Source organism: Lepus europaeus, chromosome 15 (genome assembly GCF_033115175.1).
Source record: "Lepus europaeus isolate LE1 chromosome 15, mLepTim1.pri, whole genome shotgun sequence".
Lineage (NCBI taxonomy): Eukaryota > Metazoa > Chordata > Mammalia > Lagomorpha > Leporidae > Lepus > Lepus europaeus.
In genome coordinates, this window is record NC_084841.1 from 43,315,941 (window position 1) to 43,339,011 (window position 23,071).

Here is a 23,071-nt window from a genome sequence, read left to right on the forward strand (position 1 = left end):
TAGGAGCCCAACCCCTTAAGCCATCACCACTGCCTCCCCGGAGTTCGATCCGCAGGAAGCTAGAGTCGGGAGCACTCTGATGTGGAATTGGGACGTCTCCATCACTGGGCCATAGGCCTGTTAGCTGCTTTCCTTTCTGTCCCCAGGTTTTTGGACCTGCAACTTCTTCTTTCCCCAGCCCCAGGGTGTGCTTGCCTCCCCATGGTTCAAGTCTCCTGTTTAATGTTCATATCCCCGCCCTTCCTGCTCTCGGAACACCCTGTTTGTGCTCTTCATGGCATTGAACACAATCGGTTAATGATCTTATTAATTTGTTCGGTTGTTTTCTTTATCTTTGTCACCTGTAATATAAAACCTGTGATGCAAGACATTTTGGCTTGCTTGTTTCTGAGTCCCTGGAATGCAGAACTGGGACTTAGAGAGGTACGAGAAAGATACTGTTTTAGCCTGGGTTTCCTTTAGAAAATGAAGTCTGCTCCCAGGGTGTGCAGGCATTTTGAGAAGTGATCCCTCGCAAGAGGAGTGAAGATGGGAAGTAAAATGGTGTGAGGAGAAGTCAATACATAGATCTATTCTCAAGTGGTCACTGCAGTAGACCATTCAAGACTAGGCGTTATGTTATCCTGCTTTCTGTTGCTATAACAAAGCGGCTGAGCTGGGTCATGGATAAAGGAGTCGATTTTCCTCACAGTCTTGGGGGTTCACGGCTGTGGCGCCAGCACCAGTTGGGCTCTGGTGAGGAACTCATGGCAGATGGTATCACACAGCAGGAGGGCATATGGAAAGGAGAAAGTCAAGTACGGCATGTGGCGATACAGGAAGTCAGAGCCAGGGAGGGGCAGTCCTACTGTTTTCATAATAGTTCACTCTCTCGGGCACCAACTCGGGATCACCGGAGAGTTACCTTAATCCCTGCCAAGGCAGCGTGCCCAGCAAGCCCAACCACATCCCACTAGGCTCCAGCTCTTAAAGGACCCACACTAATGTTCAACACTACCACACTGGGAACAATCTTCCAGCGCACGAACCCTTGGGGACAAACCACATCCAAACCAGAGGAGGCATGTCCCCTGGAGCTGTGTGTCTCAGGACTGTCCGATGGACAGAAGGAGGAGTATCTACCAGTAGGTTCTGTTTCAGCTTTGGGAGAAGGCTCCTGTTCCCATGGGTGCATTCAGGGCCAGCCACAAAATGTGTGAGGCCCAGTGCAGAATGATATTATAGGTCCTTATTTACAAGGTGTTAGGGAGTTCAGGCTGGAAATAGCAGAAGCTCAACCCAAGAATGAGGTCTGCTCTGGCACAGAGCCCTGTGCCAAGGTACTGTTCGCATGCCCTTGTCCTAACGTTCTAGGTGTATGTGTGGGTGCCGGGCAGGTTCCTGCAGGCATCCCGCTGAGCGTGAGCAGTCTTAGAGCACAGGAGCGAGGGTGAGGACATGCAGCTGGAGCGAGGAGCTGCTTACACTTGCAGGAAGCACATGGCTCAGCAGTGGCCGGAGCAAACAGTGAGCCAAGAGCAAGTCAGGCCAGGCCACTGGAAGTGTCAGATAGCCTGAGGCGCAGATGAGCTCAGAGCTGCTGTTGCTCCTTGAAATTTGCCTGAAATTCCAGAAAACATAAATGGTAATTTTAAAGTGATCATTCTTGTATTTTTGATGAGGTTAATGGATATAACTGTTTGTGCTTTATTATTATGATTACAGGACTGTTTCACATGGGATGGTATTTCATAATTGAGGAAGTGCCCTATTGGTAGTATTCTATACGACTGATGAGCAGAATATGAAATAATAGAATAATTCTGTTTTCTTCTGTTCTGGTCATGTATTGCTGTATTACAAAGTATCCCAAAACTTATTGGCTTAAAGCAACTGCCTTTCATCATATCTCATGATTTTGGGTCAGGCACTTGAGTAGCGGTTGACTTAAGTATTTCTCCTCCTCCCTGGAGTGTCAACCATGTCACTTGGTGATCTGGAGAATCCAGGGTGGCCTTGCCTGCAGGTCTGGTGCTTTTTTTTTTTTTTTTTTTTTTGATAGGTAGAGTTATAGACAGTGAGAGAGAGAGACAGAGAGAAAGGTCTTCCCTCCTTTGGTTCAACCCCCAAATGGCTGCTACAGCAGGCGCTGCACCAATCTGAAGCCAGGATCCAGGTGCTTCCTCCTGGTCTCCCATGCGGGTGCAGGGCCCAAGCACTTGGGCCAACCTCCACTGCCTTCCTGGGCCACAGCAGAGAGTTGGACTGGAAGAGGAGCAACGAGTACTAGAACCCGGCACCCATATGGGATGCCGGTGCTGCAGGCGGAGGATTAACCAAGTGAGCCACGGTGCCGGCCCCTGGTGTTTTGACAGGGTGATTAGAAGCCTGGGCTCAGCTGGGACTGTCAGTCATGGCATATCCTCGTGTTCTGTCTAGCCTGGTGGTCTCAGGGTAGTCCCATTCTTCCATGGTAGCTTGGGCTTCTAGAGAGTTCTAAGAGACTCCAGTGGCAGCTGCAAGGTTTCTTGCGACCTAGCCTCAGCAGTCTCAATGTCACTTTTGCCACATTTCTATTTGTCCAGCAAGTCCCTAAGGCCAGCCTAGGAAAAGAATAAACTGATCTCAGGAGGAGGAACTGCCAATAATCTGTGGCCGGATTTAATTGACCATATTCCTGTTAGAGTTTTGTACTAAGTCACATGGCAGGACAATGGGCCTTTCTGGTATGGAACTAGTGTTGCCAGATAAAATACAAATATTTCACGAGATTTATTTATCTTAAAAATTGTTTGTTGGGATGGCGCCGTGGCTCACTTGGCTAATCCTTTGCCTGTGGTGCCGGCACCCTGGGTTCTAGTCCTGGTTGGGGCGCCGGATTCTGTCCCGGTTGCTCCTCTTGCAGTCCAGCTCTCTGCTGTGGCCTGGGAGTGCAGTGGAGGATGGCCCAAGTGCTTGGGCCATGCACCCCATGGGAGACCAGGAGAAGCACCTGGCTCCTGGCTTTGGATCGGCGCAGCGCGCTGGCAGCAACACACCAGCCACAACGTGCCGGTTGTAGTGGCCACTTGGGGAGTGAACCAACGGAAAAAGGAAGACCTTTCTCTCTGTCTCTCTCTCTCACTGTCTAACTCTGCCTATCAAAAAAATTAAAAAATAAATTAAAAAAATTGTTTGTTGTTTATCTGGAGTTGGTAACTGAACATTTTTTTGTTTTCTTTCTAAATCTGGAAAGCCAGCTGGGTTGTAGTAAACATGCCAGGGTACTTCCGGTCTGAATGTCTCCCCGTAAAGTTCGTGGGTTGGAGATTTAATCTCCAATGCAGCAGTGTTGTGAGGTGGCACCTTTAACAGGCTGTGCCCTCATGAATGGGTTAATATCATGATAATGGAAATGGATTCCTTAGTGTAAGAGTGGGTTTGTTCCACAGGGACTTTGGCTCTCTCTGTCTGTCTCTCACCGTCTCACCTTCCACCATGCAGTGACACAACAAGGAGGCCCTTGCCAGACGCCGGCTCCTTGACGTTGGACTTCCCAGCCCCTAAAGCCCTGAGAAAGAAACGTCTTCCCTTTATAAACTCCCCCGTCTGTGCTGCTACAGCATCAGGAGACAGTGTAAGACAAGCATTCCAGGCACAGCCAAAGGAAGTGAGCTGGAGATCAAAGTGTGGGTGGCTCTGTAGTGGAAAGCAATCCTAAGGACCCACCTGCAAGGCAAGAGCAGTCCACTACATCACATCTGACAACCTGCATCACACTTGGCAGAGCATAGATACCCGCTAGCATGATTGCTCAAGCTTGGAAGCGGATGGGCTGCACTTGGGTCATTGATAAAAATGTAATTTATCTATGTCCTACAGATGATTTAAGCCAATACCTGGATTAATGTCAAGATTATAATTGAAATTGTTAAGATTGTAACTGGTGTTATAAAATTATAATTGATGTTAGTTTTGCATATGTTTTAGGTCAGCTTGACCCCGGTAACCATGTATTCCCCACCCTGATCCTAGCAACCCTTTCCAGTTTTGCAGTGTTTGCCTTTATAAACCCTGTTGCTTTAGGCTTTGGGGTTGAAAATTCTTTAGGGCATGAGCCCACTCTCTACCACCGGCAATAAAGGACCACCACATTTTATCAATGTGTGGTACTCCTTTGTTTGGACTCGCTCAGGTACAACAAAATACAACAAAACAGCAGATGGAAGATCTCTCTCTGCCTCCCTTCCACCCTCCCTGCCTCTGTAACTCTGCCTAAGTAAATAAATCTTAAAAAAAAAAAAAAAGCATTCAGCTTCATGGAATATAAAGTTAGTATAATGTGCCAGGCGTACAGAGAAGAGAGTGACTGAGGAGACAAGGAAGAGTGCCAAGAGAAGGTGGTCTTTGAACTTGGTGTTGACAGGTTAAAAAAAAGAGCTCACGAAGTAGGAGAGGAGAGGGGGTAACATTGTGCATAATAGGATGGGAGCTAACCCACGCCATGTGGAATATTTGAGCAATTGCAAGGGATTTACTGTAATTTACCATTACTACAAGTTCTGTTCTTGGGATGATGTGGAGCTGGCAAATTACTTTGCAATGTCATGACAAGTTCGGAGTAATGATTTGGTATAGAAATGGAGTTGTCGTAAGAAACTACCAACATATCATAACATGGAAGTAAAATCAGAGGCAAAGTGGCCTGCTGCTAACTGCTTGTCTGCTTTATGGCAAATAAGCTTCAATATTTAGGTTTCGGTAGCCTCACCTAGAAAATTATGTAGAATTTACTCTTTGGCCTTTGCATTATTTGAAAAACAACAATTACTCCAAAGGCTCATTCTTAAACTAAAGGGAAAAACAAGAGAGAGAATTAACAAATATTTCCTGAATCTGCCCCCCAGTAAGCTTACAAAGAAGCAAAGGAAAGGAGGTAAGAATATATTCACCATCAATTTTCACAAAACTATTAAAAACTGCTAAGTAATAGCTGAAGATGGAAGTTTGGATGTTGGGGTTCTAATAGCCAGGGAAGGGGAGAATAAGTATAATTATGAGTTGAGCTGAGCTGCTGGGGGAAGAACTGCCAGATTCATACAAAGCAGTCAGAAAAAAGACATCACTAGGCTCTTTCAATATCTTGTTCTTAAAAAACAAAAGTGATTGTTCCTGGAACTCTGATAAGAAAGGTTCCAGTAGGCAGGTCAGCTGAGGTTCAGCCAGGAAGGCTATTTCCTTAACATTGCTGCTGCCTGGTCCAAAGGGAACGAGGCAATTTTACTTTCAAACACAGTCTAAGATATAACACATGGAAAAGTGATTTGTGTGTTTTCTAGAAAGAAGCAGATGTTACCCATAAAAAAAAAAAAAAACACACACACACACACAAAAATCATCTTCCTCACTGTTGGTGTTCAAATGTTTGTAAGAACTCACATCACACTCCAATATGATCAATGCCATATTTTTTTGCCGAAAGAAAGATGCATTTTCAAATGATCAGGTAGTTTAAAAAATATTTGATTGGTCAAAACCATATGAGGAGGCAAATTCTCGGAGGCCAGAGAGTGACTGCCAGAGGCTCCCTCACTACAGATTTCGTTTCAACAAATACCCATGGGCTGTGCAGCAGGTATTGTGCCAAGTGCCAGGAAGACAGTGGAGGGTGACAGAGATAGAGCCTTGTCCTCACTGGCCTCAGAGTCTAGTAGGGCAAACACACCTCAAAAGTAAATGCCACAATAAATATTTCATTACTTCCGTAAAGGAAAAACAATCCAACTGGCACTCTATGAGATGAAGAAGTTGAGAATCTAATTTGGGGTAGGGAAGTTGCTAAAGTGAAGACTTTGGCTACTGTTTTCACTGCCAGTTAAAGAGACCCCCGCCAGCTGTCAATCAGTGATTTCTTAGTGCAACTTTTAGAGCGAAGCAATTCTTCAAGCATTCAAGTGATTTGCGATTTGGTGGTCCCAAGAGGTTTGAACTCTCCATCATTGGTATGTGAATCACAACTTCTCCACTCTTAGCGCTCTGAACCACATGGAATCCATATGTCATTTGCGGGGTTGCTGCCCCCTTGAGATCCAGTTAAGGTTTCCTGAGACCTCTCTCCTGCCCCCCTCTGTAGAAGTCAAAGCCCCTTCCAATATTTCTGCAAATGTCTCAGGAGGCCATGGTCTCCTCTGGCCCTGAACTCCCACTTTTGCAAATGGGTTTAGATTACAAAACATGCTGCTTTTCTGTAAGTGTGGTCCCATGCCATGCTAACTCAGATGTGAGTCTCAGCCTCCTTTGAGTTGTCACAGAGCATTATGAGCTATTTGCATACTTTGCAGACTTTTTTGAAGATTGGATAGGGGATAGGGATAGGGAGTGAAGAAGTTTCTATTAGGATAGGTTGACTGCTGTATCAAACCCTATTGTGATAACTTAGCAATAACAACAAGGATTGGTTCTTACTCATGACACAGTTCCATGAGAGTTGGAAAGGGCCTGAGCCATATAGATTTTCACAGACTGAAATTCCTTTCATCCAGTGGCTCCAGCATCTCCTGGGGTCATGGACTCCTCTACTCGATCCTCTGTAACCAGCCTGAGGGAGAAGGAAGCAGTGCAGAGGATAATATGGGAGATACATTGGCTAAGCCTGCTGGAGGAACACATCATTGCTGTGTGTATTTCATTGCCTAGAACTGGTCACATGACCATACCTGGATGCAAGGTAGGCTGGGAAACATAATCTAGTTTTGAGCCCAGAAAGAGAACAGGCTTTGTAATCTGTCTCTGCCATAGGATTTGTTTTGTAGCAACCCAATTCTGTAGCAACAACTTCAAAGCTAACATCACAAGGGTCTCTCCTAGTTTTTGGGCATTCCTTGGCCTTCTCACTTAGTAGGAATTTGAATATCCAGGCTCATGCCAACTCCTCTCCCTTTCTCCACTTTATTCCTTCCTTTGTCTCCTCTCTTCTCATATGTCAACATTCTCAATAATCTTCTCTAACAGAGGGTTTTTAGCTCTCTTGCATTGCCTTGTGTTGTACAGGATCCTGAGCTCCTGCTATCCATCTAAATGTCTCATCAGCGAACAAAGCCAATTCTTCACCCATAAATTCTCTCTTCCCAGGACATCAAATTTGAAGCCCTCTGGGGCCTATGTGTGACATATGATGTATGTCTGTGCTTCACAGGCTGACATAAATATGTTCTTGGAACTGTAAAGATTTATGCCTGGAAATGCACGAAGCCTTTATGCAAACATGCATCTGTTCTTCTCAGAATGGTATCCCCAGGGGCCACGTCTGTGCTCTTCCCCTCTTTGGGGAATTGTTCCTCTGTGCCTTCTGGCTCTAACACGAATCTTCTGAAGTCTGCAGCCTTAAGATTGTAAATGTGTTTGCAGGGTGTGTGCATATGCATGTGTGTTTTGCATGTTTTATCTTTTGATGGTGAAACTACTGGAAGGGTCCCTAAATCGCCCACTTGCAGAGAGAAGCAGAAGGAAGAGGCAGAGACAAAAAGCGTCCTAGGGGTCTCAAGCTTCAATCACCCTTGGCCCTGAACTTTATGATTATATGAACCAGTAGGTGCCCTGTTCCGCCTAAGCTAGTTCAAAAAATATAGTCTGCCATTGACAGCCAAAAGAATTCAGATTTTTATACCAAACATGGCAATGCTCCTGAAAAGTCATTTGTTCGCTATCAAATTTGTTCAAATCCCTCAGCATTATTTTTGTTTCAGATCAATAGAATGGCTGTGCTCTAGGGCCCTGGGGTGTGCCTGTTCCTCCCCCACCTCGAGGTGCTTTTGTGGGAAAGTCAGAGCACTGTTGTCACCATTCTAAGCTTGAGACAGGGTCAGATTACTTTTTTCCTTCTGGTGCGCTCCTCTGGAGGGTGGTGGGGCAGGGAGGACCTTGTTCCCGGGAGCCTGTGGAATGATGAGCTTCCCATGCACTTTCTAGCTTTGACATATTTCTGGGGTGAGGGGCAACGGCGACAGAAGCGGTGGCGTACAGTGGAGCAGCCACATCTCAGAAGGCTGCTGAGCCATCTGGCACGGCGAGAAGGCACCCAGTCTGCTCCCTGGAGTTTGGGATGTAAGTTGTAAATAATGTACCACACAAGAACGCAAAAACTGCAAGAGCAGCTTAGAGGGAAACCCAGTGCTATTTCAGACTGTTGGGAGAAAACTGCCAGCCCTCAGCTACCTCCTCTACTACAAAAAAAAAAAAGTGCCAGCTCTCAGTGGAAAGGAAACACTTGTAGCTCCATTTCCTCTCAGGCACCAGCAGCTCTAAAAAAAGATTGCAATGTGAACAGAAGGTCTCAGAGAAAGAGTCCTAGCGTTGCTTTGCAAAGTGATGAGAAGGCAGAGCAAGGGTGTCACCGGGTAGCTTCAGACCAAAGACGATCGCAAAGCTGAAAACAGGATACACACAAGTCAGACACAAACAGCACCTGGGAGCTGCCTCTGCTGCCTGGGGAGACCATGGTAGTTTGTCTTCTTTGTTCCTCGCTTGAAATCATCTTTAGCTTCCAATCCAAACGTTGCTGGCTTCATGTTTCTTTTCTTCTTAAATCTGGGGGATTCCTATTTGAATTTTAGCCACAGTGTTTTGAGTGGATGATCAGTCCTAGCATGGTTATGGCTTTGTTTTGTTTTGCTTAAATGAGATCGAGGACATGGTTAGATCCATCTTTGACAAGGGCTCTACACACAAGCATCTGCACATGACTTCCATGTTTTCCATAGTTGTCAATTTTTACAAATCAAGGGTGACGTGATTCTCAAGGAGCTTACTCTCAAATATTCTATTGACTCACTTTGGATCCTGGCCAAGTAAATGCTTTGCTTTCTCTTCTGTAAAATGCATATTGAAATTTAGGAAAAGAATCCAAATGACCGATACTGGAGTTGGTTAGAACCATTGAATTTATCACATTAAAAACTGCAGTGTTTTGGTATTTGATGTGGGGTTGATCTTAAAAATCAATCCTTAAGAACGGGCCATCAAAGAAGGAGGTACTTTTCTCTGAAGGGAGGAGAGAACTTCCACTTTGATTATGGCCTTGTCTTAACAAGGTCAGAGTTTGTGAACTCAAGAGGCTTCCATAGCCTTGGCAACTCATGACAAGAGCCTCGGGTGATAACTGACATCATAAATAAGAGTGTCAGTTGTTAAATCAACAATGGGGTCAGCGCCGCGGCTCAATAGGCTAATCCTCCGCCTTGCGGCACCGGCACACTGGGTTCTAGTCCCGGTCGGGGTGCCGGATTCTGTCCCGGTTGCCCCTCTTCCAGGCTAGCTCTCTGCTGTGGCCCAGGAGTGCAGTGGAGGATGGCCCAAGTGCTTGGGCCCTGCACCCCATGGGAGACCAGGAGAAGCACCTGGCTCCTGGCTTCAGATCAGCGCGGTGCACCAGCCGTAGTGGCCATTGGAGGGTGAACCAAGGGCAAAGGAAGACCTTTCTCTCTGTCTCTCTCTCTTTCACTGTCCACTCTGCCTGTCAAAAAATAAATAAATAAATAAATAAATCAACAATGGGAGTCACTGTATACTTGCTCCCCATGTAGGATCTCTGTCCTTAATGTGTTGTACCAAACGAATTAACGGTAAAACTACAACTCAAACAATACTTTATACTTTATGTATCTGTATGGGTGCAAACTATTGAAATCTTTACTTAGTATATACCAAGTTGATCTTCTGCATATAAAGATAATTGAAAATGAATCTTGATGTGAATGGGATGGGACAGGGAGCAGGAGATGGGAGGGTTGCAGGTGGGAGGGAGGTTATGGGGGAAAAGCCGCTATAATTCAAAAGTTGTACTTTCAAAGTTTATATTTATTAAATAAAAGTTTTAAAAAACATCAATAAAAACCAGTCCTTAGTATTAAGTTTTGTTAGACATGGTTTACCCCATCAGTCCCCACTGATGGAAATACTTTCTACGTCAAGCTGATTAACATTAACCTGGTGAAGAGATACAGTGCGACTCATGTTTAAGTCAGTTCTTACGTCACCATACTTGATGTAATGATTTCAGTTTGGCAAATAGTAAAAGACCCTGTGATCTATCACACACTCAAGTCTATACCGCACTTCATCCTAACAAATTATTTTTGTGCTTCTAGTAGTGGGAACTATCCAAATGCTGTGATGATAATCAGATAGGTAGTAATGGTAAATTGATGGGGCCCAAGTGTCTACATTATAACCTTACTGGGTTCTAGAATAACTAGGTTGTCCAATATTAGCCAAGCACAGGCTCTCCAAAGACTGCCCTTTCATAAACCCATGTAGAGGTTTATTTATTTATTTATTTTTTCATGGAGAGGTTTAAAATGTTTTAGGGGCCAGTACCGTGGCTCACTTGGTTAATCCTCCGCCTGTGGTGCTGGCATCCCCTATGGGCGCCAGGTTCTAGTCCTGGTTGCTCCTCTTCTGGTCCCATTCTCTGCTGTGGCCTGGGAGGGCAGTGGAGGATGGCCCAGGTGCTTGGGCCCCTGCACCCACATGGGAGACCAGGAGGAAGCACCTGGCCCCTGGATTCGGATCAGCGCAGTGTTGGCCATGAGGCCATTTGGGGAGTGAACCAACAGAAGGAAGACCTTGCTCTCTGTCTCTCTCTCTCACTGTCTATAACTCTACCTGTCAAATTAAAAAAAAGTTTTAAATTTTATTTTAAAATTTAAATTTAGTGAAATTCATGTTTTTTTGGTGTCAAGTTCCACGAGTTTTGACAAATGCATGTTACCAGCACCACAATCAATGTGTAGAATATTTCTGTCTTCCGGCTGGCACTGTGGCTTAACAAGCTAATCCTCCGCCTTGTGGCGCTGGCACACGGGGTTCTAGTCCCAGTTGGGGCGCCGGATTCTATCCTGGTTGCCCCTCTTCCAGGCCAGCTCTCTGCTATGGCCTGGGAGGGCAGTGGAGGATGGCCCAAGTCCTTGGGCCCTGCACCCGCAAGGGAGACCAGGAAGAGGCACCTGGCTCCTGGCTTCGGATCAGCAAGATGCGCCAGCCGCAGTGGCCATTGGAGGGTGAACCAACGGCAAAAGGAAGACCTTTCTCTCTGTCTCTCTCTCACTATCCACTCTGCCTGTCAAAAAAAAAAAAAAAAGAATATTTCTGTCTTCCTCCAAAAATGCCCTTGGGCTATCCCTTTATATCCAAAGCCATCCCCTACTCTTCTATCTTGGAAAGCACTGATCTGTTCTCCATCTTTATAGTTTTGCAGTTTTCAGAATATCATATAAAAGAAAAACGATGTGGTAGATGGATTCTGCCCCCTTGTATAATGCACTGGTTATTTATCCCAACTGTGTGTTTATACCTTTTAATTGCTGAATCCTATATCATGGTATGGCTTATTACAGTTTGCTTATTTATTACCTTATTGAGGGACATTTGGGTTAGTCCCAGATTGGGGGATAACAAAGTTGCTTTAACCATTCATGTGTAGCTTACTGAATGGACATTTCACCTCTCTTGGGTAAAAATCTAAGAGTGTGATATCAGGGAAGTTTTAAAAAAAAAAATGTTCCTTTGTACACAGGCTTACAGTCTCTTGGGCATGGAGCCTTGACCCATCTACTTTGTTTTTGAAAGACAGACAGACCTACCACCTGATGGCTTATTCTCCAAATGCTGCCATTGGCCAGAGCTGTGCCAGGCTGAAGATGGTGGCTAGGAACTCAACCCAGGTCTTCCACATGGGAGTCAGGATTTGCTGCTGCCTCCTTGGGTCCACTCTATCAGGAAGCTGGGGTCCAGAGCTGGGACTCCATCCCAGGCACTACCCTGTAGGACAAGGTACCCTGATTATGTCTTTACTGCGAGACGCAGTATGGAATGTGGACTGTTAAAGTGCTCCCCAGGTGTGATTTCTGAGTAAGGAATGTCCTTTGAAGTGATGAAATGTCTTAGAAACACAATGGTTGCACAACATTATGAATGTACTAAATGCCATTGAGTTGTGTACTTTAAAAATGGTTAATTATTAATTCTTAGTCATATGAATTTTACCTCAGTTTTAAAAAAATTTAAAAAATAATGCTCCCAGAAGGTTCTGATGTTTAGGATCTCCGGTCTTGGAAGACTATACCTGGGTGAGTTTCATGTTAAAAGGTGTTTGTACTGGTCTCAGCCTCTGGGTCTTGGCCTAGTCTTTGTGAATCTGTAACAAATTGATTTTTTTCTTAGAATCTTGAGGGGAATCTTGAGTTTCTGATAGGTAGCAGGTAAGCCTGTAGCTTATATGCCCTCTTGGTCATGACCCAGGATTCTGAGGCTGTGGTCTGCTCTGGTTTAACGGGAGCTCAGAGGGATCCATGTGGGCCAGTCCTAGTTTCTCCCGGCATGGAGGAGTGTGACAGACTCCTTCACGTCGGAGGACTGGCAAGGCCAGATCAGCCCCAGAGCCCACTGAGACAGTCCCTAGATTAATTTTGGATGCTCAGGATTGATTAGCGACCAATTCTCATCCCTCTGGGGTTTTTACTTTTGACCAGCAGAGATACAACCGCAGCAGTGGGATAGCTGAAACCTCACTCATTTGCACAAGATACACCACAGAAGGCCATACCTTCATAACCCTAACCATGGTAGAGCATGGATGAGGCCAACAGGTGAGAGAAAAACTAACCAGAAATTCATATGGGACTGGGCTGTGTGATAACAAGAGCACAGGGCAATGGTACGTGAGACACAAACTCTGGACTTTTCTTTATATTTAAAGACTGGAGCAGAGGCAAGAGAGAGAAGTCACTGGGCCTCCATAGACATCTATTCTCCATTAAAAGCTCTTTCCAGGCAATGCTTGAAATATTCCATATCCTTATGCATGTTCTGTTTTTTTTTTTCTATATCATTTGAACTTCTAAAAGAAATATTTATTTACTTATTTGAGGGGTTGGGGGGGGGAGAGAGAGGGAGGGAGGGAGAGAGAGAGAAAAAAACACTCCCATCTACTGGTTCACTCCCCAAATGCCTGTGATATCTGATATCTGTATCTGGGGGCATGCTGGGGCCAAAGCTGAGAGCCAGGAACTCAATCCAGATCTCCTACGTGTGTGGCAAGAACCCAATTACATAAGCTTTCACTGCTGGCCCCCAGGAGCTTCATCTGCAGGAAGCCAGAGGAGGGAGTCAGAAGCAGGCATTGAACCTAGGCATTCCAGGATGATATGGGGACACCTTAACTTCTAGGCTAAATGCTCTCCCCCATATCATTTGAACTTTTAACCAGCCATGAAATCAGAAGATCTTCATATATGAATGCCTCTTCTCCTGCGATGTGTGTGTTCCTCACTGCTTTGACAAGGGGGGAATAAGGCAAAGGAAGAGAGTAGCTGGGAGTTGGAGCTCAAAGTTGAGCTCTGTTGCTCTAGGGCTTCCTAAGCCACTATTGCAGTGGGGCGTGAGGAGTCCTCCCAGGGGACAGGAGCAGCCCAGCGCCTACCCATCTCAGGTAGGCTAGAGGATGAAGACAACTTGTCTGGCACTTCTTATTCATTTAGGCTTCTTATTAAGGCCAAAGAAACCTGGACTAGGATCCCAGTCGAGCTTTCTCCCTTTTTGCCCCCTTGCTTCCTGGAACAAAAGCCTCCTCAGCCAACAGCCTCAGTGTTGCACAGTTCTAGACATTTGTCGTCTCCACTTGCTTGGCCATCTGTGCCTTTCTCCCATTAGGTTTCCTGAGTTGAATCATGAAAGGGCAAGAAGGCAGACTTGGATTGCACTTAAAAAGGAGCAGAGGTGGAGGGCATCCCCGGAGGAAGGGTACTGTGCATGCCGTGTTATAGTACTTGTGATGTCATCGTGCATGGTGCACAGGAGAGGAAAGGGAGGGGCAGGAACCGGAAGCTGGACCAGAGGGAGGTTCCGGCTTCCAGCTACACCTGTGAGGAAGAGAACACTGACTGAACAGCCATCATCTACCAAGAGAGCATCTGAACGCAAGCTAGAAGAGGATGTTGGAGTCCGTGACATACACCTGTCTTCCCACCTTCTCCTTCTCCTTCTTCCTTAGACTGACTCAGGGCTAGGAGAACTTTCTAAGGACTTGGCCATGGGAATGAGTTACAACCAGGCAAACGTGTAGGGCAGATACTTGTTCTGGTCCTCCTTATTGCCCTTGTTGGAACTCTTCCCCTGGAACTTGATGCCGATCCAGCCTTCCACAGTGGGAAGAACGATGGCTGGCTACCTTAGTAGGACTTGGTGAACTAACCCATTTCTGACCACTCGCCTTGATATCTTTCTTTTTCTGTCCCCTAGCCTCTCATCAGAGCTAGTGGGGAGCTGGACCAATGGTGCAGTAAACAGCAGGGTCTTAATAAAGTTGGCCTTCTCTCTGCCTTCAGGTGCCATTTTATTCTGTCCTGACGATTCTCTAAAGAAATACGCAAGGAAGGAACGTGAAGAAACACAGTAGGATTGGTGGGGACATTTTTTGAAAGGGTGAACATTTAAATTTATATTAGGTTAGAAATTGACATGAATGTATTGACCTGTGTATATAAAAAAGACAAAATTCCAGAATATTATTTAGAAGCAGGACTCATGGCATCAACATGCCCATCCATCCATCCAATAGTTATGTTAGGTAGGAAGTCAGTTATGAGCTTATGTGTGTGTAACAGGCCTAAAGAGAAGACATCTATGTCCAGCATATGCTGCATCTCAAGGTCATCCCGATGGTGTATTCACATCCTGCCCTGCCCTTCCTCCTTCTACCTGATAACCTGCCAGGTGGAGGTCCCCACCCCTTCTGCCTGACAATCTTCCACAATCTCCCAGGTGCAGCCCAGTATCTGCATCTCAAACACCCTGCTCCCTTCCTCCTGTCTGATAACATTTGCATCCATAAAGTCCTTTGTTTCAGACCAACAAGAGAGAAGTTTTTCTATTTACATCCAAAAAGCCCTTTGTTCCAAGAAGAGCAGAGGTGGGGAAGCAAGACCCATCTCCTTAAAAACCCCCAGCCTCAGCTGGACTGCACGCTCAGCCCTCTGTCTCTCTGCTGAGCCACCTGCCTGGCCTGGTCAGGTGTAATCTCCCCACTCAACATGTAACCTCGCTCCTTCCCCCCCCCCCCCCCCTCCATTCTCTCAGGCTCTGTCTGGAGAGGTGCCCATCCGTCCTTACGAATGTCCTTTCCCTAATAAACCTTGCTATTTTACCTCCCACTACTCTCTGTCTCACGCCTGAATTCTTTCTTGTACAAAGACAAGAACCCTGCAATTTCTCCGGTAACAGTTACAGAGCCTGTACTAGAGGATATTGGGTTATACTTTGAGAAAGTGGAGAAGAGACAGAGAGGACAAATGACCCAAAGCAGTTATCGTCTGAGATTTATCCACAGAGAGAAAGAACTTAAACCTGGCTGGCACACACATGGAAAATCCTTAAGGCAAACAATACCATAGCTTCATAGGCTGGAAGGGATACCAAGAAAGCACGTAATGTCATCTTGGCAAACTGTACCTCAGGGCACAATTCCCACAAAGCTGTGGTTCTCCGAGCCCGCACCCTCTCTGGCTGTAGTAGTGGCTGGTAGGCCATGTTCTGTCATTAGCAACATCTCCCTTTGTGGCAAGAGTGGTGTAGTTGTGGACAGAAGCCCATGCCAACTTCTATTTATAGCTTCTGGTGACTCACTAACAGGTTACCTTAGCAAAGGCTAGCTCGAGCCTCTGACTGCTCTGTGAGAAGCATTCTCACTGAAGTGTTCTGATGAAATAGAAAGCAAACCATAAGACTCTCCTGGAGATTTGGTGTCAATCTTTCAATTAGTCAGATAGCAGCACTGTCACTCAACATTGCGAACTATGCTTGTTAAAGGTACCCGCAGCCCCTGGTGTTTGCCAACATGTAGGTTTTGTGTTAAGGGAAAACCCCAAAACCAATTCACTGGTAGTCTTCTGAAGGGTTTGATTAGCAGTTGATCTGGAAAATGTTAACCAAGCTTCAGAACTGTTTCCGTTCCCGGAAGTCTTTGTATCCTCTGTGACTAGGCCCTTTGTGATATTTCCACTCATGTGACCTTGACAATCATCACTCTGATTCCAACGGAGAAGCCGTGGTCAGGGGTAAAACCGAGCTTGGTGGGGATGGTAAGGGAAGACTTTGAAGCCACTGTACTTTTATCAGTTCGGTCTGAAAAACAATCTGTGTGGTTAAGCACCTTAAATCCCCTGTGCTGTCACAACAGCTTGGCTCAAGGTTTTTCTCTGAAGGCTGGGGAGTGAGTGGGAGACAGCGGGGCAGCGCTCTCTGCTCTCTCGTCGAGTTCAAAAAGCACTTACTCATCTGCTGTGCCTTTTGACAGAATCAGATAGCGCTCTGATTCTGAGTAAGATTTGTTAAAGACACAGCATGCAACAAAGCTACCCATACCAAGAGCTAGCAAGGAATTGAAGCAGTTGGAACATTGGTGGGAATGCAAAATGGTACGCTTACTTTGAAGAACAATGGTTTCTTATCAAGCTAAACATATACTTCACAAGTAACGAGACAGTCTCCTAGGTATTGAGCCAAGGGAAGTGGGAACCTCAGTGCCCTGGCGGTGGCACACACAGGGCATCAGGCAGTCGGACAAGTCTGGGGCACTGAGGCTGGGTAGCACGGACGTGCAGGGTTACGGCGGAGGCTGCAGATGGGGCCAGGGCTGGGCGATGAGACCCCCGGCTAGGATTTCAGCTTCTATTCTGAGAATGATACGAGACCATGACAATGTTTTAAGCTGGAAGGTGACAAAATCAGAAACACATTTCCTAAACATCAGGCTGGGTGCTGAGTGGAGAACGAACTGGGGGGTTGCACTGAGATCACATCTTGAGCAAGGAAGCAGAGAGGAGGAGGTCCCCGGCTCCTTTTACAGCACCTCTGTCTGCTGGGAGAGCCAGACTCCTCTTGACGCGTCCCTGGAGACACAGGACTCAGCGTTTTTGAAACACGTGCCTGTCTAACGCTTGAGCAAACTGGGGTTTGTTTGTCAAGAAATCCAGAGAAGAATGAGTGATGGGAGGCCACAGTGTACGTCACGCTTACAATTTGAGGTGGGCTGCGCGGCTTGTGAGGCTCACCGTTTTCAGCAAGCGCGGGGGTATCACAGCGATGTGCACACCTCCTGCAACGAGGAAGCTCAAATGGCCGGACTCACTTTCTGCCTACCTCCTCCTTGCCTCTAAAAATTGCAAACCAGCTTGCCTGCTTGGTTCATCTGCTGATATTCTAACCCTCAAGAGGACAGTACTAGGAGGTAGCACACTTTGGGAGAGGATGGGGCTCTGGAGAGCTAACTTTGCTGCCCCTGGTACACATGGGGAAGGACACTGAAGGTGCTGGGGCCTTAATCTTGGATGTCTCAGCTTACAGAAGGTGAGGAATAAATCTCGGGCGCTTTTTTTTTTTTTTGACAGGCAGAGTGGATAGTGAGAGAGGGAGAGACAGAGAGAAAGGTCTTCCTTTGCCCTTGGTTCACCCTCCAATGGCCGCCGCGGCCGGCGCACCGTGCTGATCCGATGGCAGGAGCCAGGTGCTTATCCTGGTCTCCCATGGGGTGCAGGGCCCAAGCACTTGGGCCATCCTCCACTGCCTTCCCGGGCCACAGCAGAGAGCTGGCCTGGAAGAGGAGCAACCGGGACAGAATCCGGCGCCCCGACCGGGACTAGAACCTAGTGTGCCGGCACTGCAAGGCGGAGGATTAGCCTATTGAGCCACGGCGCCAGCCAAATCTCGGGCTTTTATGAACTACCTGATCTATGGTATTTTGTTAGAGCAGCTTGAGTAGTACTAAGTGTTTAGAGTAGCACTAAGACATTCAGTTTAAACCATGCATACCAATACATTGTACCAACAAGTAATCCACATAGCAACAAACTTTTCTTAAGCTCCTACTATGTGCCAGGTTCTGGGGACATAGCAGTTAATAACATGGAAGGAAACTCAGCCCCCATGGAACGTGCATATCAATCCAGAGTTGCCCATTCAGTATTTCCCTCTACCAAGGTCTCCTTTTTAGGTGATGGAACTCATGGGTAGTCCTCTCAACCTGTGGGTGGAGATAAAATACTTAGGTCAATCTGGTTCATGCAGAATCCCAAATCTGCTCATGGCCAGCCCACTCTTCGGAGAGAAAGTAGCCCCCTACCAAGGAAACAGCTTCTAGAGGATTCTCTAGGAGGGCAGTCTAGGGGCCCTCAGGGTCAAAGGACACGAGGACTAGAAATTCTGGAATAATGGGAAGACTGCTCTTACTCTGACCTGAATCTGAAGTCTTGAGTCATGAGAAGTTACACACAGGGGCTGCTATACCAGCTGCGTCTAGAGGAAGACTGGCCTGGCCAGAGTTCATCCCTGAGATCTCTCTCCCCTCTAGGCAGCTGCTGACCCCACTTCAGGCCACCACGGCACATCAGTCTTTACCTACTTCTTCTAGGAGTTCTAGTGCATCTACAAGGCTAGCTTAAGTCTTGCAGAGGGTCCAGCGAGGCTGGGCCTCCCCTCTTACAGCCATTTCTCTTGCCCGTGGGAATTAATTATCCAGGATGTCAGACTGCTCCACACTCTTGCGCAGACTTTAGAAAACCTTCCCTGAAATTTCCTTTGCAACCATCTGTCCTAGGCACAGGGGTTGACATCCTGGCTACAACTTGGATCTTGGTGAGGGCTCCAAGAGCATCATAGCCTTGTGAGGAATGGAGTGGGGGAGAATTGGGATCAGGGTAAGTGCTGGGGATGCCAAAGATGGGTTAGAAGCGCTTAAGGTCCCTGATGTTTCCTAAGGGTAAGGGGCAGGGTGCTGGGGCGGCATGACTGGCACACTTGAGCAGCCAGCATTGTGGTGCAGAGGGTTAGGCAATGCTTGCAATGCTGGCAGCCTATATGGAAGCACCTGTTCCAGTCTTGACTTCTCTGCTTCTGATCCAGCTCCAAGCTAATGTGCCTGGGAGGCTGTCCATGTGAGAGGAGACATGGATAGAGTTCTAGGCTTCTGGCTTCAGCCTGGCTCAGCCCTGGCCACTGTGGCCATGTAGGGAGTCAATCGTCACATAGAAAACCTCTCTATTTTCTTCTCTCTGTCACTCTGCCTATCAAGTAAATAAATAAATAGAGAGAGAGAGAGAGGGAGAGAGAGAGAGGAGGAGGAGGAGGAGGAGGAGGTGGAGGAGGAGGTGGAGGAGGAGAGAGAGAGAGAGAGAGAGAGAGAGAGAGAGAGAGAGAGAGACACTTGATGCCCTGGGAAATGAGCAGGTATATGAGTACCAAGAATGGAAATAGGAGGTACCCAGAGGAATGCTTCGGTCATAACACCATTCCCTCAAAAATCTTAATTTTTTTTTTTGGTATGGGAAAACTAAATTCAGAATGCTTTTGAAAAAGTGTTTTATTAACTCATATTCCCTCTGTCTCTCAAGAAAGTATATATGTGTGTATACACATGTTTATAAAATATAAAAGCATAGCATGAATAATAATTAGCAATAAAGGAAGGGGCGGGCTTTGTCTGGCTGGTGGTTAGGACACGGCCTGAGTTGCAGTGCCCAGATTTGGTTCAGCAGCTCCGGCTCCTGTTCCAGTTTTCTGCTGATACAAACCCCAGGAAGCAGCAGTGATGACTTGAGTCACTGAGTTCCTGCCACCCCCCTAGGAACCTGGATTGGATTCCTGGTTTCCAGCTCAGCACCCTGGCTGTTGTGGGCACTTGGGAAATGAGCCGACTAATGGATACTTCGTCTCTCTGCCTCTTAAGAAGACAAAAAAAGAAAGAAAAATGAAAAGAAAGAAAAGGAGGAAGAAACAAAAACATAAAGCAAAGTCAGAAATGTGACTGAAAAAAAATACGCTAATTAAAACTGGTGCGACCCAGCTGCAGATTTAATATTGGGCTCACCAGCTAGCAATGCAAAGTGGGAATGATGGCTCGGTTACACAGTTCATGTAGTTGATCAGAGTAAAAGGCCAGTGGCCCAACAGAAATACGAGCATTCCTGGAACTAAGGCCAGAAAAAAATTTTTTTGGAGAGTCCCCTAGAAAAAGATAGAGTGACATGCTGAAAATGTGCTCACTGATACCCTCGCGGGCGATCTAATGATAACCTCCTTCTCCCAGCCTCCTCCAATACGGTAAGTGCCAGCCACAAAGGGTGGGTGGTGGTGGTAGTGACAGCTGCTTATTTAAAATATCAGTGTGTTCATAACTTTGAAGAAGCACAAGCCTGTTGCCCATTAGGACATTCCAATGTTTCAGTGATGACAAAAAATATAAGCCTGTTTTTTCTAGAAATTTACAAAATATTTATTTTTGGGGCTGGTGCTGTGGCGTAGTAGGTTAAGCCTCCGCCTGTGGTGCCAGAATCCCATATGGGAGTCGTGGCTGCTCCACTTCCGATCCAGCTCTCTGCTATGGCCTGGGAAAGCAGTAGAAGATGGCCCAAGTCCTTGGGCCCCTGCACCCACATTGGAGACCCTGAAGAAGCTCCTGGCTCCTGGCTTTGGATCAACACAGCTCTGACTGTGGTGGCCATCTGGGGAGTGAACCAACGGAAGGAAGACCTCTCTCTCTCTCTCTCTCTCTCTCTGTCCCTCCCTATGACTCTGCCTCTCAACTAAATAACTAAATCTTTTTTTTTTAATTTTTTAAAAAAATTTTTTGGACAGGCAGAGCGGACAGTGAGAGAGAGAGACAGAGAGAAAGGTCTTCCTTTGCCGTTGGTTCTCCCTCCAATGGCCGCTGCGCTGGCGCGCTGCGGCCAGCGCACCACACTGATCCGATGGCAGGAGCCAGGTGCTTCTCCTGGTCTCCCATGGGGTGCAGGGCCCAAGCTCTTGGGCCATCCTCCACTGCACTCCCAGGCCACAGCAGAGAGCTGGCCTGGAAGAGGGGCAACCGGGACAGGATCGGTGCCCCGACCGGGACTAGAACCCGGTGTGCCGGCACCGCAAGGCGGAGGATTAGCCTAGTGAGCCGCGGCGCCGGCTTAACTAAATCTTTTTTAAAAATGCATTGAGATACAGAGAAAGAGAGAGAGAGAGAGAGACTCATGCAAGCTCTCCATCTGCCAACTTACTTCCCAAATCCCCACAGATTTGGTGGGGTGGGGCACCGGGGAGCAGGCCCAGGACCCGAGAACTCAATCTGAGTGTCCCCTATGGATAGAAGGAATCAAACTACTTGAGTCATCACCATTGTTTCTGGGGTCTGTGTTAGCAGAAAGCTGCAATCAGGAGCCAGAGCCAGGAACGAGTGTGGGTATCTTAACCAGTAGGCCTAATGCCCACCCCTTTTCTCTGAATTTTCATTTCATAGCAAGATGAAATAAAGTTAAGCTTATATTTTATCTATTTTTAAACTGAAAAAGGAGCCACTAATTAAGGAAATGAGGGACTGAGACTGAGCAATACATGTAATTAGAAATCACTCGGGGCTGGCGTTGTGGCATAGTAGGTAAAGCCACTGCCTGCAGTGCCGGCATCCTATATGGGCGCCTGTTTGAGTCCCAGCTGTTCTACTTCTGATCCAGCTCTCGGCTAATGCACCTGGGAAAGCAGTAGAAGATGGACCAAGTGCTTGGGCCAATCTTTGGATTGGATCTGGCTTTGGATTGGTGCAGCTCTGGCCATTGCGGCCAATTGGGGAGTGAGCCAGCAGATGGAAGACCTGTCTCTGCCTCTCCTTCTCTCTGAGTAACTCTGACTTTGAAATAAATAAATCTTTAAAAACAAAACAAAAAAAGAAATTGTACATTTTTGTATGAGCCTTACATATTACATATTAATCAAAAACATGAATACAAAAATATTCATTCTTCCACAATGGTGGAGCCAGATTTTGTGTGGATCCTGAACCTTATCCAATCTTGGACACCCTCTTTAAGGAAAAGAATATAAAATTTAGGGGCTTGTGCTGTGGCCTAGCAGATAAGGCAACTACTTGTGGTGTTGGTATGCCATAAGGGTTCCAATTCGAGTCCTGGCTGTCCCACTTCTGATCCAGCTTCCTGCTAATGTGCCTGGGAAAACAGTGGAAGATGGCCCAAGTCCTTGCGCCCCTGCAGCCACGTGCGAGACCCAGAAGAAGCTCCTGGTTCCTGGCTCTGGCCTGGCCTAGTTCCGGCTATTGTAGCTCTCTGTGTAGCGAATCAGCAGATGGAAGATCTCTCTTGTCTCTTTGTCTCTCCCTCTCTATCTCTGTAACTCTTTCAAATTTAAAAAAAACATCCTCCAAATCTTTAAAAAATATATATAAAATTCTGAATACAAGGATTGGTGTAAAAGTGAATACACGGGAAGAGAAAATAAATCACAACAAGTGATTAGAGCTTGGAAGATCCACATACTTTTCTTCCGAGATTAAGCAGTTTCCCAGAAATGCTTCCACAGGAACACTTCCTGATGGCAAGCTGCCCTTCCTCTCCCCCAGCAGCTAACCCTCCCGCACTCACAGGGCTTGACCAAGCGAGGGGCCCCCAAGCTTTGCAGGAAAAGCATCTCGGTTCCCATCATTAAGTCCAACAGTTTTCCTCGAAGACTAAGCTTCTTCCTTCTGCCACTTGTGCCTATCTTGAACTGCTATTGACAAGACCCCAAGGACATCCATGCCTTCACTTGTTTGAACATGACTTCATAGCCATCTGGGAGAAATTACAGCCGTCAGCCTCGTTCTCCCGACTGCAGGGATGACGTGCCCTCACGTGGTACATGGGGCTCTAAGTATGGGGATCCTCAGTTATGATGCAAGCGAATTTCTGCAGAAGTGTTTGCTCACAGCAAGATGGAATACGAGATTGGCTGTGTTCTATGAAGCAAACAGCAGGAAGTTGAGAAAGCCTGATATCTTTGAATGCATTTTCTAAATCATCGTATCCTCTATTCAAAGCAATCTTATAAGGCCGGTACTGTGGGGTAGGGGGTTAAGCTGTCGCCTGCAATGCCAGCATCTCCTATGGGAGCCAGGTTGAGTCCTAGTTGCTCCAATTCAGATCCAATTCCCTGCTAATGACCTGGGAAAGCAATGGGAGATAGCCCAAGCGCTTGGGCCGCATGGGAGACCCAGATGAAGCTCCTGGCTCTTGCTTCAACTTGGCCCAGC